This window comes from Primulina huaijiensis, chromosome 8 (genome assembly GCF_012295235.1).
Source record: "Primulina huaijiensis isolate GDHJ02 chromosome 8, ASM1229523v2, whole genome shotgun sequence".
Lineage (NCBI taxonomy): Eukaryota > Viridiplantae > Streptophyta > Magnoliopsida > Lamiales > Gesneriaceae > Primulina > Primulina huaijiensis.
This window is the reverse complement of record NC_133313.1, coordinates 115542-133578: the sequence shown is the minus strand read 5'-3', so window position 1 is coordinate 133578 and position 18037 is coordinate 115542. Positions and strand designations below refer to the sequence as shown.

Here is an 18037-nt window from a genome sequence, read left to right as displayed (position 1 = left end):
GAAAATTTGTAATAATTAATATGATTATTAAATCACATTTGTTGTTATATGATAAAAATAATTATATATAATAATATAAATCGAATAATATGTGGAGAACAATGGGAAAAAGAGGTTTGGAAGGGCATTTTAGTAATTACATATCCTCGCTAGAAGGAAGGCAAAGTAAGGGAGCGTTATGGCTTATACTCGACCTTTCGTTCATTCCCTTCATGCAGTTCCAGCTTCTCTTTTCCTCCTACGCACGCGCAGCTTTCCAAATCCAAATAAATTCATTCCATTTTCGTTATCCATGGAAAACCCACCTCGAGGTTACCGAAGAAAACAATGTCAATAAAGTTTTTTTACTGGGCTTGTGGTGCACTTTTGTAACACCTTTACAGCTTTGGAAGAGATTGGTATCAAACTGTATACATTTTCTATTTACTGTTGACGATGTTAGGTTCTCACTACTAGCTGTGGAATTGATACTAGTTTACGTGGGAGCTTTGATTACATTTAGCAAAAAAATTTCTTCAACACAGTTGCTAGAAGTTCAATCACACAGTATATTGCAGTATGAGTGTTTGGAGGGTTAATTATTTTCTCTTCGACATTTTCAAGTAAGGGCATTGAGGAAGTTAAACAGAGAAATAAGAAAGGAGTCTTGTTCCTGCAAAATGGAAGCTTTTTATTCTATGGATATCTCCAAATGGAAAAATTCTGGGCCCTTCCCCTTTTTAATGTTCTTTACGCCGTAATGCATCATTGAGCTAGTCTTGAAAGACAATTCCATCTTCAGGTGCCATATTGGTTAACATATGATTTCCCTCCAGAAGTCAGGGAAAGACTTAAGCAGCAGTTGGTTCAGACTGGAAAGGTCAGGCACAGAAATGGTAAGCACTTCTGCTTACTCGAACTATCATAAACTCAATTGTGAACTGTGGGCTCTTTATGCTCCTGCTTTCAGGGTTAATCAGTATACCATCAATTAAGTTGCATTTTTCATTCCCAATTTTTGGATCGAAGTAGACCTTAGATTCAAATCTGTACCTTTTTTATTTTCCCTGTGAACGGATAGGGATTCATAGATACGATCCTAATAATTTGTAAACTCGAAACACCTCCTTTTTTAATAAATTACTCAAGAAAAGGAACTTCTAGTATATGAGAGATCCAATAATGATGGCATCGGTGAAGCTCATCCAATTAAACTATTCTAGACTACTAGATTATAGAGAGCGATCAAGAGACTAATATTGAGTGTCTGATAAGTGAAAACGAAATGGTAAATACACAGAGAAAATGGCCTGGCCAATGTAGTTTTGGTATTGAAGTGGATCACTCATGCCATTGCTGGTTACACTGTTCTCACCCTTTACTTTTGTACTTCTCAGAATGATATTCTGGTCATAGTCTTGACCAAATACTGATAACTTGTGTTACTACAGGTTTCTTTTAATATTTACTGGACAGGACGAAGAGATCTATCTGTCAGGTGATGGGACTGAGAAGGCAAGTTTGTTGAAGGTCATGGTTGTGGCCACAACAAATTGTCGATCTTGTTAGTTTTCTTTTGAACCTTAAAACTGTGAAATGACTATTCTCGTGCAGGTTGAATTCTTGCTAGATCCAATGGTCCGAAGTTTGATTTGCACATGTGACTATCACAGAAAAAAGTGCACTCTCGATTAAAAAAAAAAAGCACTCTCCATATGGAGAAATTAAAATTGGATACTTGGATCTAGCATGAGAGTATTAGCATCTCAATGACCTCTCGCCGGAATGTCAAATTGAATGTTCTCCTAAAATTTTGTTGACAGGCGGTGGATTTCAAGAAGCCAGTATACCAAGAAGTTTCGACAGTTTTCTCTCCATATCTTGAGTAGATCGACAAGATCAACCAACCTTGTTATGGGATGGTAATTTGTTCCCAGTGTCTGTGTGGTGTCGGTTATCAGCGCTCGATCACTATGTCTTGCTTCGTAATTTTGTTTCATCCATTTTCTTATGAAAATAATTTAAAAAGTTTATTTGTAATGTCATACATCTTCCCCTACATTTGTACCTCCCTCCTTGCATGCTACTTTTATGTATTTTTTTAAGAAAAAATTTGTAGTATTAATCATTTAAATGATATTTTATGCTTTAATCCTTGCATTTTAGAATTGACTATTGAGTAGTGTGGTAATGGATTCACATACCCACTTGCCTTATGATAATCATAGTTCAGAAGAACTTGGACCATTAATATTACAACGTGAATTTGAGTTTTAAGACAGCACTTAAAGCAATTTTTACCCTTTCCCGGAGTCGTATTTTATTCAGCAAAGCAATTACAAAATACATTCATCGGCATACACAAGTTACTAAATGAATCTTTACAATCCATTTGACCTATAAAGAAAATACAACACCACTTGGTTGTCTTATAAACACGAATCGACATCATAATCTTCTCTAACCTCAGAGTGAATCTCGAGGAACAGCTGGCAAACCTAATTCATCCTCACCCTGTCAGACATAAAAAAATCAGTTATCTTCGACTGGCGATGAGTCCTTTAGAGATAACTACAGCAAAAAGAAACAAACCATTCGACAATGTAAATTAATTCCTCCAACATTGTTAAATATCATTTGAGTGCGAGCAAGTAATTGACTCAATAATTATGTTTCCCTCTCAACAATGGGAAAATCATTGTTCTATTGTCGCAACGAGGACAAGGAATGTGAAATTTACCTGCGCATTTGCTCGCCCGGCAGGAATAGGAGCATGCCCGCTCCGTGCTGATGGCAAGTTGAGTTCTACTTCCAAATCATTATCAGGTTGGAGATAAGCAGTCACTCCATCACCCACGGTTTCAAACCTGAAAGTTTCGTTTCCACAGTTTGAACATGATGAGGGTGAGTGTTATGTGTATCAGAATATAGGTGTTGTGCGTAGGTGTTGTAACACCCACGACAACATGCAACGGAAATTATAGTTTAACACATTAACACGTAACTGGAATGATAACAATACGAGAGACAAGATAGAAATTATGCACAAGTATAAAATACTTGCGCGGTGCCTCAGGGCAAAAATTAATTCACTAGAAACACTCGTAAGTTTACAAAAACCAATACTAGTGAAAGAATAAAACAACTCCCTTATCAAGGCGAGTAAACAATTTGCATCCTAAACCTCTAACAAACCGTATAACCAATATATAGAGGATGCATCAACTGAGAATCGACACACTAATCAAAACAGTGATTAGGCGTTGTTTTCAGGTGTTGTCAGCACTTCTCAGCAACACTTTAACAATGGCACGAGATTGCTTCGATCTCAAAAACTCTTCGTCCGCTCCGTCTCTCAAGACTTGTTTTTCTTATATATCACTTTCTCTACGATTAACTTCTCTTTTGAGTCCTATTAAAACATGGAAAACCGATTTCATTAGGAAACAACATCTCTAAAACAAGGATATCATATCTTAAAGATATTATGATATCTCCTCAATCATAGTCTCATATCAAATATTAAATCTACACGAGATCATATCAAATATTATATCTACACGAGATCTTATCATAAATTCGAGATTATACTCATGTCTAGAAAGGCATAACATTAATGATATTAAAAAGGAAAATATCTCAAGGAATAAAATTCCTGTCAATCTCCCCCTTTTTGCCTTTCTGGACAAAACAACCCAAAAATGGTTATACGGCTTAACTTCCCCTGAGTTAGTACATCATTGTCTCAAAAAATTTTTGTTGACTCCCCCTGAATTCTTCAGTTAAGCCTCCCCTGAAAACAAGCACAGTTAAAACAAATGTTGTACGGTATATGTTGCAATATTCGGATCATAACATTGAAACAGTTCATTAATCAGTAGAAACTAGGATCAGAAACAATAACAGCAACTAAAATACTAAAGCCATCAAGAGAGAAAAGTGAAAACTAAAACTCAAAATCGCTCATTCATTACTGCCAGCATCATCATCATCAGCCATTTTTGTTCCGCTGGTGTCAGCTGTATCTACTCTCTCTTTTTGTCCAGAATGGACGCCAACATCCAGCAGAAGCTCATAGTCAGCCACCTGATTTTCATAATGTTCAATGGTCTTCTTGGCATTTTCAATCTGTTGTCGACCATAGGCAATCTGAGCTTGAATGTAGGAGATAGACAGTGTTACAAACCCAGTAGGAGGGACATCTGTATGAGGTGGTTTTGCAGGTTCAGGCACAGGCTCAGATGTTGTAGCATCAGTGTTGCCAACATCTAGAGTAACACTAGAATTCAGCCAAGGCAGATCAATCTTTCTGTTGCCTTTGAAATAAGCAGGAGATATTTTCAGAAGATCTCCGACAGGACAGAGATCGTCATCAATATCTCTATTGAAACCTTGAGATTCCAAGATTCCATAAATCAATGAAGGGAAAGACAGCTTGGTTTTCTTGAAGTCTCCTTCAGCATATTGTAAAGCTGTCTTGAACACCAGCTTCCCAAAGTTAAAGGCACGTCCAGTACCAATAGAAAACAACACCAAGGCCTGAGATCTAGTCACAGTAGTAGAATTGGTTGACGGTGTCCAATTCCAAATTGAGGTCTTGTGCAGCACAGAGAACAAAGAAGTGAGATTGGCAGCACTCAACTTCTTGGGATGATCAGGGAACACTTTGATTAGGCCTCCAGTGAGCACAGAGGTTACATCATTTATGTCCAGATTCTCATCAATTTCCTCAGCATCAGGAGTGTTGTAGAATGCATTGATCACAGAAGGTGAAAATTCGTAGATGCGATCACGAACAAACACTCTCCCATACTTCACCGAGTCCTCATCTCCAACACTGCTCAGGAGATTGCAGTAGAATTCCAACACAACACGGAGGCAGTAGGGCATAGCAGTAGTGACAGTGGAGATTAACCTTCGGTTCTTTAAAAACTCAATCAGGTTGTGTTTCTCATATGCAGCAACATCAATATTTTTCTCCTCAATCAGCTCTCTCTCAATAAACAGGGGCCACAATGCCAACGCATTCTCAGAATAAAACTTGGAGGAAAAAGACTTACTTAGATCATAGTCAACAGAGTCAATGTTGTGCTCGATGTTGTCAACATCCACCTCAACATCGGCAGCAGTATCAGCAACATCTTCAAAAGACTCACTTTCATCAGAGTCAATATCTCCAGCATCATCTTGTTCCTCAGATTCAAAATCAGACTCAGAAGATGAAGATGAATCAACATAAGCTCCAGGCCGATTTTCCTCAAATTCCTTCATCATTTCTGAATTAGGTTCATCATCCTTAGAAATTTGTTTCTTTGCAGCCTTTACTTCTTTAAGTTGAGCAAGAAACTCGGCCAGAGATTGTTCATCTTCTTCAGGCTCAGCATGAAAATCTTTCTTCTGCAACATTTTGTGAATCTGTGACGGGGTTTTGTTCTAGAACATCAAAAGTAGAACTGGGTTCCTTTGCAGCAACAGTTGGTTTGGGGCGAGCCACCAACTCAAAATCATCATCGTCGGAGTCATCTCCAGATGAGAAATCAGGGTCCAGAAGATTTGAGGAGGTAGATGCTCAAGGCTTCTTGGTTGGAACAAAGTTAGGATCGAACCCTGCTTGTCTCTTTGACCTTCGGGGCATAGGAGCAGGGGGAAAAGCTTTATTCAGGGCTTCAAAATCTGGTGGATTTTCAACCGTGATCTCGTTCCCAGGTTCACCAGGGACGATTATTTCCAGCGGAATTGGTTCTCCTGGCACAACCACAATTTCCAGGCCCTCAACATTTGCTTCGGCGGTGGGTGTTGTGTCAGGTGACTCTCCACGCATGCTCGCAGCCATTTCACTTCTAATGTCGTGAGGATCGAAGCCAGCCATCTGCGAAATCAAGAGCAAAAGAAGTAGAGTTGTTCGAAGAACACAAAAAATCGCGAAGAACAGGGATAATTTGCGCAAAAAAATGAATAGTGAGGGCAGGAGAAATTTTAGAATGTGAGGGAAAATAATGAACGGTAAAGTTATTCCTCATCCATTCCTAATTATTTAAACACAGCCCTCCAACGGTAACATTTTGTTAAGCAGCAACTACATCACCTTACCAAACCAGTTTTTACTCTCACCAAACGGTAACTTTTCTGAAACAGTGCAATCATCATTTCAAGAAATCAGTCAGGATAAAACACCACGTCGAATTATCCCCACAAACGGTTAGAGATCAAGATATTTCAAAATTAAGTTGGTTAGGTTTTCCTTCGTATTTCATGAATTAAAAACTGATAGCCCACTGGACTTGATGAATTTACATAACATCATAATGAATGACTTACATTTATGCCTAAAGTATGATAAAAATGAAATACCCACGCATGTGATCAAACTGTGATCTGTCTGTACTTGGGTGTTGGCAACACCTCCTGGCAACACTCACAATTTGGACTCAAACTTTCTTGAACATTTTTAATTCAGACATGGTAGCTCCCACTCTAGAAGAACGGTCTTCATTGGACTCCTCTAGGTAGCTTTTTCCATCTGTATTTTGACTTAGAAGTGGTAGCTCCCACTCTAGAAGAACGGTCTTCATTGGACTCCTCTAGGTAGCTTTTTCCATTTTCTTCTAAACATTTTTTGTTCTATTTTTCTCCTCTTTTCTATTTTTCACCGTATTACTCAAATTTTTCCAAGTCATTTTTCACATTGGACAAGATTATGTTATAGAAGAACATCCTCAACTACTTAATGACTTAGATTGAGCATAATCCACACTTTAGAAAATTTTGTAAGAAAGTTTGATTCTCAACCGAGAGCACACCATTCAGTATCCTTCACTTGTACAGACTTCACACAAATCAGGATGAATGCAATATGTCTAGCATCCTAAAAATAAAATGCACATGCATGCTGAGTGTTGTCCTCAGGTGTTGGAACACCATGGACAACATCCGTGAGTGATCATAGTGCACACAAGCTGAGAGACTTCCTAAGATTGGAAAATCTCTCAAAATCCAATGGTTTTGTAAAAATATCAGTCAGTTGGTTGTCAGTTCCAATAAATTCCATTCGAATTGTACCCTTCTCAACCAAATCTCGAATAAAATGATGTCTAATGTCTATGTGTTTTGTTCGAGAGTATTGTACTGGATTTTTTGAAATATCAATTGCACTTGAATTGTCACAGTATACAATTAAGGTATCACTGTTGAATCCATAATCTTTAATCATTTGATTCATCCACAAAAGTTGTGAGCAGCAACTAGCAGCTGCAACATATTCTGATTCCGCAGTGGACAGAGACACACAATTTTGCTTTCTACTATACCATGACACCCAATTGTTACCAAGATAAAAACATCCACCAGTGGTACTCTTCCTATCAACTAGGTTTCCAGCCCAGTCAGCATCACTAAAACCCACTAAATTGGTGTTTGTTTCTTTTGTGTACCCCAAACCTAAATCAACTGTCCCAGCTATATATCTCAAAATTCTTTTGACAACTTTTAAATGAGTGACTTTAGGATCAGCCTGGTACCTGGCACATAAACATACACTAAACATGATGTCGGGACGACTTGCACTTAAGTAAAGAAGACTGCCTATGATGCTCCTATACTGGGTGTTGTCAACACCTGCGGCAACATCGTCTTTAGACATTTTTTCAGTCAACCCCATTGGAGTTTTCATGTGTTTAGTGTTCTCGGCAGAAAATTTCTTTACCAAATTCTTAGCATACTTGGATTGACACAGAAAAATACCATCATGCATTTGTTTAATTTGCAATCCAAGAAAGAAACTTAATTCTCCTACCATGCTCATTTCAAATGTGGTGGACATGCATTTAACAATGTCATTAACATGCTTTTGAGAAGAAGCACAAAAAATGATGTCATCCACATAAATTTGACACATAAGAATATCATGCTTCGACTTTTGAATAAAAAGGGTTTTATCAACCTCACCTCTTTTGAAGCCCAAGTCAAGCACATATTCAGTAAGCCTACCATACCATGCTCGTGGAGCTTGTTTCAGTCCATCAAGTGCCTTCTTCAACTTGTAAACATGGTCCGGGTGGTGTGGATCTTTTAATCCTTTAGGTTGGCTTACATAAGCTTCCTCATTCAAAATGCCGTTCAAGAATGCACTTTTCACATCCATTTGATATAGTTTTATGTCCATGTGACAAGCAATGGCAAGTAAAAGTCGAACTGATTCAATTCGGGCAACAGGGGCAAATGTCTCATCAAAATCAATCCCTTCAATTTTTGTATACCCTTGAGCAACTAGTCTTGCTTTATTTCTCACAACAATTCCAGATTCATCAGTTTTGTTCTTAAAAATCCATTTGGTTCCAAAAACATTCACATTATCAGGTCTAGGAACCAAATCCCACACATCATTCCTAATAAATTGTTCAAGTTCTTCATGCATCGCATTGACCCAAAATTCATCTTTTAAGGCTTCATTTATGTTTTTGGGTTCAATGAGCGAAACAAAACAAGAATGACTTACTTGAGAGTACACGGACGTCATGCATACTAGACCAATCATTTTTCGATAATCTACTTTCTCCTTTCTTCTAGTTTGCATTCCTTCAAATGCTTCTCCAATGATCTGAGATGATGGATGATTTTTCTGAATCTTACTGGGAATGTCAATCCCTTCATTGGTTACATCATCATCATTTACAGCATTCTCTCTTGGTTCATCATTTGATTCTGCCAGTGCAAGTGTTGTCTCAGGTGTTACAACACCGGGTACAACATCTGTGTTAGGTAGTGTCTCACTTATATTCAGTAGCCCATCAACATCATCCTCGATTGTCTTTCCTGTTAGATCTGCAAGATCATCAAAAACAACGTTAATAGATTCCATAGTCGTTCTTGTTCTAAGATTATACATGCGATATGCACGACTATTGGATGAATAACCAAGAAATAAACACTTATCACTTTTTGAGTCAAACTTTGCAAGATGGTCTCGGTCATTTAAAACATAACATACACACCCAAAAACATGAAAGTACTTTAGGTTTGGCCTTTTTCCCATGATAATTTCATAAGATGTCATAGTAGACCCACTCCTGAGGTACACACGATTTGAAATATGACATGCTGTGTTTAAGGCCTCAGCCCAAAATCGTTTTGAGATATTCTTTGAACTCAACATGACCCTAGCCATTTCTTGCAATGTCCTATTCTTCCTTTCGGCTATTCCATTTTGTTGAGGAGTCTTAGGTGCAGAAAATTCATGAGTTATCCCCCTCTTTATACAGAATGATGTAAAGTGTGAATTTTCAAATTCCTTACCATGATCGGTCCTTACTTTACCAACCCTCAAATCATGTAGATTAGTAATCTTAGCATGTAATTTCTTAAATGCATCAAATGTGTTTGATTTTTCTCTAAGAAAACTTACCCATGTAAAACGAGAGAAATCATCCACGCAAACAAATGAATACTTCTTACCTCCAAGGCTTTCCACTTCCATTGGACCCATAAGATCCATGTGTAAAAGTTCAAGACACCGTGTTGTCACAAAGTGTTGCAACACTTGATGGGGAACACGTGTTTGCTTACCCTTTTGACATGCACCACAAACATAAGGAATTCCAGAGGATAAATTAGGCATACCTCTCACAGCATCGTACTTACCAAGGTTCTTTAATGTCTTCAAGTTTGCATGACCCAATTTTTGATGCCACAAGTTTAATTCACTCACCTTTGAATGATTGCACACAAGGTCCTCTCCAAGTTGATAACAATTGTCAACAGACCTTGTACCTGTCAAAATACAAGTATTAGTGTTATCAAAAACTTTACAATTGTCTTTATCAAACTTAACATGTAAACCATCATCACAAAGTTGACTTATGCTTATTAAGTTTGAGTTAAGTCCCTCGACATGAAGCACATTGTGTAGGTTAGGCAATCCATCAACATTCAAGGTCCCCTTGCCAGTAATTCTTCCTTTAGCACCACCACCATACGTCACATGACCATTCCTCAGTTCAACATAATCAATCAAATAGTCTTTAGAACCTGTCATGTGGCGTGAACAGCCACTGTCAAAGTACCATATTCCTGTAATGTTAGTCTTTAATGAAGTATAGATAACAGAACAATGAATATTAGCCTTAGGCACCCAAACCCTTTTTATCGATGGTTTTCTATTGACAGTGTTGCGCCGGGTGTTGTACAATACCTGAGGCAACACCTGTTCAGATTCCCATCTCTTGTAGTCATCTCTCAGTTTAAAGCAGTATGGTTTGATATGTCCAGGTCTAAAACAATAGTGGCAGATAAAGTGGCGTTTCCTGGACTTGGACTTCTTGGTAGATAATTGCTCTTTTGATGAAACACCTTTTTCAGTGTAGATACCATTCGAAATTTCAGCACTTTCTTTGACAAAGACAGTTGATTTTCTTTCAGTATTGGAAGATTCTCCAATTTCAAACAGGTTATTCATATAACCAAGTCCAGCTTTGTCATTTTTTCCAATCATCAAGAGTGAATCAAGTTTGGATGAACTTGAATTAAGCTTAGCAAGAATTTGAGTTGATTCTTCAAGCTCCTCCTTGATTTTGCATAATTCCAGATCTTTCTTGCTTAAGATTACTTCAAGTCGTGATAAATTTGACTTCAGCTCAGTGTTTTCTTTGGAGAGAATTGCATTCACTTTATTTCTTTTAATTCAGTCTTCATACAATTCTTCATACATTGTCTGCACACTTTCCAGAGTGACTTCGTCATCATCTATTTCTTGGGTTTCAGACTGACTTGATTTACCAAGGGTTGTAGAATTAAAACACACTGAGTTTGAGGAGATATTGCGACCAGGTATTGCAACACCTGTGGCAACACCCAAAGGGTTGATTTGCATTAAACGTTTCTCCTTGGTCACAGCAGACAACGATGTGTGATTTTCAGATTCATTTGATCCTTGATCATCATCAGACTCTTCATCACTCAAAGTGACAGCCATGCCTTTGTTTCTCCGAAGTCGATTGGCACACTCATTGGCCTAGTGTCCAAATCCAGAACACTCTCTACATTGCACTGAATCCAGATTTCTGACATTTGTTTGGATTTGCAATTCATTCCTTGGTCAAAATTGTCCTTTCAGAGGAGTAAACTTTTGAGCTTTTGCAGAAGTGGTGATATTGGGCAACACGGATTTTTGTCCAATTTTCTTCTTCTCTCTCATTTTCTTCAAGTAATCACCAAATTTCTTAGTAATTAGAGAGATAGAATCTTCCCCTAAATCAGACTCATTGACCTCTTTAGATATTTGAAGGATTTCATCATAAGAGTCGGTTGATACTTCAAGGGAGAACTCATCAGTTCATCCAGGTTGATTGTTGAAGTGTCTTTCGATTCTTCAATTGCACACACTTTGACATTAAATCTCTCAGGAAGATATCTTAAAACTTTGTTCACCAATCTTTCATTGGACATGGGATCTCCAAGACTGTGAGCTTCATTAGAAAGTTGTCTCAAGCGGCTATCATACTCAAGAATAGACTCCTTGTCCTCCATCCTCAAGCTTTCAAATTTTGATGCCACCATCCTTAGCCTAGTTTTGCGCACACTCTCAGATCCTTCACAATGTTTCTGAAGTATATCCCAAGCTTCTTTGGCACAGACACAATTTGTGATTAGATTGAACATCCTTGTGTCAACAGACGAAAATATAGCATTGAGAGCCTTGGAATTAAAATTTGAAGTCTGCACTTCATCGATTGTCCATGTACTTTCAGGTTTGAGCCGAGTATCTCCATCAGTATCCTCGATCTTTGGTGGACTCCAACCATCAAGTACACGTTGCCAAGCTCTTTCTTCAATGGATTTAATAAAAACCCTCATCTTTATTTTCCACAATGCATAGTTTGATCCATCCAACACGGGAGGTCTAAAGACAGTGTTTGTTGATGCTTTCATAATCTTTTTTCACTGTGAAAACAAAACAAAACAGGATCTCACTTAGTAGCGTCAAGTGGTGGCTCTGATACCAATTGAAAGTTTCGTTTCCACAGTTTGAACGTGATGAGGGTGAGTGTTATGTGTATTAGAATATAGGGGTTGTGCGTAGGTGTTGTAACACCCACGACAACATGCAGCGGAAATTATAGTTTAACACATTAACACGTAACTGGAATGATAACTGGAATGATAACAATACGAGAGACAAGATAGAAATTATGCACAAGTATAAAATACTTGCGCGGTGCCTCAGGGCAAAAATTAATTCACTAGAAACACTCGTAAGTTTACAAAAACCAATACCAGTGAAAGAATAAAACAACTCCCTTATCAAGGCGAGTAAACAAATTGCATCCTAAACCTCTAACAAACCGTATAACCAATATACAGAGGATGCATCAACTGAGAATCGACACACTAATCAAAACAGTGATTAGGCGTTGTCTTCAGGTGTTGTCAGCACTTCTCAGCAACACTTTAACAATGGCACGAGATTGCTTCGATCTCAAAAACTCTTCGTCCGCTCCGTCTCTCAAAACTTGTTTTTCTTATATATCACTTTCTCTACAATTAACTTCTCTTTTGAGTCCTATTAAAACATGGAAAACCGATTTTATTAGGAAACCATATCTCTAAAACAAGGATATCATATCTTAAAGATATTATGATATCTCCTCAATCATAGTCTCATATCAAATATTAAATCTACACGAGATCATATCAAATATAATATCTACACGAGATCTTATCATAAATTCGAGATTATACTCATGTCTAAAAAGGCAAAACATTAATGATATTAAAAAGGAAAATATCTCAAGGAATAAAATTCCTTTCAAAACCCCATGTCTACTTCCAGAGCACCGAGTTCTGCACGGCCGAATCAAATAGTTTAAATAGAAGTAGAGTGATAAAGTAATGGAAGTAATGAATTAGGAAAATCGCACATATTTCAATAATTATAATTTGCAAGTAGATGAAGCAGCACTATCATCATGATTAAAGAATCGTGAAGAACAAAATTCCCCAATTGGTATCTAGTGGTTCATGATTCTAGTCAATTATATAGTATCGAATTGAGTATTACCACCCATGAGTTCATCTTCATCTACGTCATCAGGTACGTTATAGCTTCAACCCAGGGACTCTTGGATTTCATTGCTAACATTCATTAAGTCCATCGTCTCATCTTGTAAGTTCTACAAACAGTACAAATAACAGCGCAATATCAGAAAATATATTTAACATAACATCCTGAACGCAGAAGAGAAAAAGTAACAAGAGTGAGATACAAACATCGATGTTTTGAATTTTTACATTCTTGATCATTCCTTTAAGCTCTTTGTTTGCTGACTTCAAAGCTGACATCTGAAAGAATATGGCAGAAAGTCGTTGTTGGTTAACTTGAGCCTTCTACAGTCCCATCCAAGGTTCTGAACATGTCAAGCAAGAATTGACATCCAATATTTAAGGGGCAACACAAAGGCATATAAGTATATATTAAACTTGGACAAGCAATATAAATCCCACAAACTGTGCATCTCCTTTGTGGCAATGGTTGGTTGGATCCCCACCACCGAGGAGGTAAGCAAGGGTCCAATCATTTTCAAGATATGCTCTGCCTAACAATTACTGAGTTTTTCCCCACAGCGTTTAATGACAGAAGTGCTTTTGCATGAATTCCAAGAAACCAGAGTAGCCACACTAACTACAATAGGGTAAATTTTTGTCAGCAATTCATATCATCACGAAGCTTAAATACCAGTCGTATTACACAAATGCCAGCAGAAAATTATGTGCTTCAGATTTAAATGTAACAAATGTTCTAAGCCATATCATCAATGAACAAATGGTCAACTTTTCATTGCTGGGAAGTTAATAATAGCGCAACAATTTTGATCCCTACACCAAGGATATGTAGACACAACAATAATTCTCAATGTTCTCCATTGCAAGACAAATCAGAAAATGCAACTATGATACCTTTTACCTTTTTTGCAAATCTTTATGCAAATACAAAAAAACTAAATGACCATTGTAAAATAAAGCCATTGGAAAGTGAAAAAACATTTGGAATATCTAAGACACATACACTTTGCTGAGCATCTTTGATTCCCTCAGTAGCAAATGCAACTTGATCAAGGTTGAACGTCTGATTGTATAACATGTCACGCTGACCTTCATACCTGTCCAAAAAAATCAGGAAAAATGTGCATATTATGCATTTCGATGTGAAAGTTCTAAATGAGGTCAAGCCAACGTTGGATAAATAGTAATGCCATCATTTTCGTCTGGGTGAACAACCATGAAAACATATAAACAAGACGTGAATACGGACGCACAAGAACTAGGTACATAGACACTTTCCAAGAAGAAGATTGACATTTCTTATAATTTCAATTTGAATTTAACAGTGACACGAGTATTCAAAGTAATTTTCTGTTGGGACATCGTTTTCTAGCGGAAATGTTAAAATTTTGTTTCGAAATTCGAAACTGTCCTTGGGCGTCGTATGAATTAAATCATCTATAGGGTTTTTAGTTTTTTTACACCTACACGTATCTAACGTTGGGCACAAACCAATTCGGGGTTAGCGGAAATGACCCTTCTTGTATATCCCTATGAATGGATCTTCCATCTCTTGATCGTCAAATCTGGTCCACGATTAAAGACTGTGTTCCTCGCTTGGATCGCACTAGAGAAGCCAAACGATTTATGCGTTGAGACTGGATTGTACGAATTTCCAAACCAAATTCTTGGAGGTGACCGAGACTTTGATGTGGAAGTGAGGAGAATTTCGGTGAATTTTTGTACTTGTATTTTGTACAAAAATTCTCTTATGTTATATGCCCCTTATGATATATTTATAGAGTGTGATTTCTGATCCCATAAAGAATCTCTCTCCCATCAGATTCTTAATCTTTGTCTCACTAGGACTCTTAATTTTCATTAAATAAAATTCTCATATTATTATTATATCATGTATTTATCAACTTTTAATAATAAATAATATATTAATATTATATACACATATATTTTATATCTCCATATAAAGTGTGTGTACATATATATAAATATGAACATTAATATATCTACACATGTACATTTAATACATGAATAGACACATTAATTAAATTAAATAATCATTATTTAGTTTATACAATTAACTCATTAGTTAATAAATTCTATACCTCTCTAGAACATTTTCCGAGAATTTGTACATATGTATCAACGATACAAGTCTTGTTTATATAATGAAAATCGAAAATTTCAAAAATCAAAATTTTCACTTACTATATTAGGTAGCTGTCAGTTTAATGAACTCCTTCACCAAAATAGACAGCTCAGCTTTTCCTCCTTAATTAAGAATTAAGCTTACTTCTATTTCTTCCATCTTATGGAATCAAATTATAAACTCTTTTATAAGCTTCCTGCTTGATTTCCATCAAAATATAGTCGCCAAACTCAACTACTTGAACTTTGACTTTCTCAACGGGAACACAGAATCCGATACTTGTGTAACCCTCAATGGTTCAGGGATACAACTAGCCGTTGGTTCATATCTCCATGTGATTCATAATAACATTTATTCTTATTGGGGCTTACCCTAATTAGCCTAATTCTTTTCTTCAACTCCTTGATCAAGAATGTTAGAACTCATTTCTAATTGTACCCATCTGATCAGGGTAAGAGCGCCTAGTAGCATCGCCCCATGATCCCTTAAGTATTGCTGATAGTGCATGCAATAACCTTAAGTTATGGTTAGCGTACAATACTGTCCATTCAAAACATACATCCCGATTGAATCTGCAACCATTGGTATTCGAAAGTGGTATATTAATCCGACAACGATGTGATTTATCTTCGAGTACTAATAGTGACATGGTATGTGTAATTAGGAAAACATCTTTCCCTAAAGCACATGGAAACAGCAGCGTGGCAGAGTTCGTCAAGAAGTTCGAGAGGGGGTGTCACTTTGTGCCCCTGATTGCAAATGATGCCCGGGAGAAGCTGAGGCATTTTATTGATGGATTACAGCCGATCTTGCGCCGTGATGTGAGAGTTGCTGATCCTACTACTTATGCCATTGATGTGTCTAGAGCCTTGGAGGCAGAACAGGACCAAAGGGACATCGAGAGTGATAGGCAGGGCAAGAGGCCCTATCAGGCACCTCAGCAGCAGCAGCAACGACCCCAGGTGTGACACTACCGCGCTTGAGCTTCTGTCTTCAGGGTGGCGTGCATCTGTTGCTGTCCGTCTTAGCGCATGCGGCTGCGCGTGTAGTGGCGCTGGCGCGCGCGAGCTGCTGTTTTTTTTTTCCACATTTTTTTAACAAAAAAAACACAAAAAAGATGGGTTTCCTTCCATTCAGCGCTTGGTTTAACTTCGTCAGCCTGACTCTGCTCTTTTTTAAGTAGACTAGGCAAGTGAGACATTGTCCATGTTTCGCACCTCGTTTCCCAAATAATGTTTCATTCAGTGGCCACTCACCTTAAATGTTCTGCCATCATTGCATTTGAGCTCGATTGCTCCATATAGGTTCACTGCCTCCACTGTAAAAGATCCTGACCATCTCGATTTCAACTTCCCTGGGAACAGTCTGAGACGAGAATTAAAAAGCAACACCTGTTGTCCCGGTTCAAATTCCCATTGAATAATGATCTTATCATGCCACTTCTTGGTTTGCTCTTTGTAGATCTTGGCATTCTCATATGCTTCATTGCGAAATTCATCCATCTTATTCAACTGCAGTTTTCTTACATCGCCAGAAGTTTCAAATCAAAGTTTGACTTCTTTACCGCCCAAAATGCTCTATGCTCCAATTCTAGCGGCAAATGACACTCTTTACCAAATACCAGCCTGTAGGGAAACATCCCAATAGGCGTCTTGAATGCAGTCCGATAATCCCTCAACGCATCATCCAACTTAATGGCCCAATCCTTCCGGTTTGTGTTGAGAGTATTTGTTTAATTTCTCGGTTGGATATTTCAGCTTGTCCATTCGACTAAGGATGATATGCTAGCGCCACTTTGTGCTTCACACTGTATTTAGCCAAAAGTGAGTTGATAATTTTATTGAAAAAATACGTACCTTCGTCACTTATGATGGCCCTCGGAGTTCCAAACCTGGTGAAGATGTTCTTATGCACGAATTTAGCTACAACACGAGCATCATTAGTATTGGTGGTGATTGCTTCCACTCATTTCGAAACATAGTCCACAGCTAATAAAATATAAGAATGACCAAAAGAAGGGGGAAAGGGTCTCATGAAATCTATGCCCCATACGTCAAAAAGTTCCACTTCCAAAATATTTGTCATTGGTAATTCGTGACGCCTAGAGATGTTTTCTAACCTCTGGCATCTATCACATGATTTCACTAAGGTATAGCTATCTTTAAACAAACTAGGCCAATTAAAACCTGATTTCAATACCTTTGCTGCTGTTTGTGACACTCCAAAATATCCACCATATTGTGAAGAATGACATTGCTCCAGAATTTGATGTGATTCGACACCATCTACACATCTCCTAATAACTTGGTCAGCACACATCTTGGACACAAATGGATCATCCCACGAGAAGAACTTGATATAATGGAAAAACTTCTTTTTCTGATGATGATTTAAATCTAGAGGAAGGGTACCACAAGACAAAAAATTCGCAATATCCGCAAATCAAGGAAGTACAGAGTTTACGTCGAAAAGTTGTTCATCCGGAAATATTTCCCGTGTAGCTCCATCTTCTCTCTTCTCCTCCAACTCAAGTCTCGACAAGTGTTCAGCCACTTGATTTTCACTCCCTTTATCTTTAACATTGTAGTCAAATTCTTGCAGCAGCAAAATCCACCTTATCGTGTGTGGTTTTGCATCTTTCTTGACGAATAGGTAGCGAATAGCTGCATGATCAGTAAAAACAACTACCTTTGTGCCAATCAGACAGGGCCTGAATTTGTCGAAGGCAAATACTACCACAAGCATATCCTTTTCAGTCGTAGTGTAATCTTTTCAATCAGATAGTGTAATTTGTCGAAGGAAAATACTACACAAGCATCCATGGTGCGACTTGCATAGTAAATTGTCCTAAACATTTTT

At 37.7% G+C, this 18037-nt stretch overlaps 1 long non-coding RNA gene across 1 annotated transcript; it reads left to right on the top strand.

Annotated features, from left to right (window-relative positions):
- Positions 1-94: 94 nt before the first annotated feature.
- On the top strand, positions 95-2066 carry LOC140983443 (uncharacterized). Its single transcript, XR_012176429.1, has 3 exons — positions 95-875; positions 1431-1543; positions 1803-2066. It is a non-coding gene; the product is annotated as an uncharacterized lncRNA (long non-coding RNA).
- The last annotated feature ends 15971 nt before the right edge of the window (positions 2067-18037 follow it).